Here is a 664-nt window from a genome sequence, read left to right on the forward strand (position 1 = left end):
ACAGTTCTGCTGAACTCGTAAATCTTTTTTTCCCTCCTTGCCTAAGAGACTTTACTGAAGGATTCCATTTCAACTTGGAATTTTGTCAGGGAGTATCACCAACTTTCACACAGGTTCTTTGCTCATGCTCCTCCCTCATTGCCATAATTTGCAAGGAAGTGTTGGTCAGCAAAGAGGTGGTGGTGGTTAAAAATAAAAAAGCAGACATATAAGGAAAGCCCATCATGTCTTAAAGTGGCTTCCCTTCTAGGGAGCACAGATTCTGGCAGTCTTTCTCTCCTTTAATTGTAGTGAATTCTATGCTAAAATAACTTCAACATGACTTCCTATAATTTAACTTTCTTTGTATAATTTAATGGAGCATATCAAATGGATGGAAATGACAGCAAGATTTACCTTCTTGCAAAACAAATTTTCTAATAGTAAAGTAGCTTTCAATAAAAGTAGATATTTATTTTCTAAATGGTGCAAAGTCTCATTATCACATAAATCTTTTGTCCATATGAGAGAGACAAAATACATTTTTAGAGACATAAAGAGAGAAAAGAGCTTTAATTATCAACACTGTGCAAGTTGTGGTAACTTGAAAGTTTTTCCTTTTCTGTCCTTGGTTTCCTCCGTTTGCAAGGCTAGACTCATATTAAGAAATATAAAACAACCAATG

This window comes from Macaca mulatta, chromosome 12 (assembly GCF_049350105.2).
Source record: "Macaca mulatta isolate MMU2019108-1 chromosome 12, T2T-MMU8v2.0, whole genome shotgun sequence".
NCBI lineage: Eukaryota > Metazoa > Chordata > Mammalia > Primates > Cercopithecidae > Macaca > Macaca mulatta.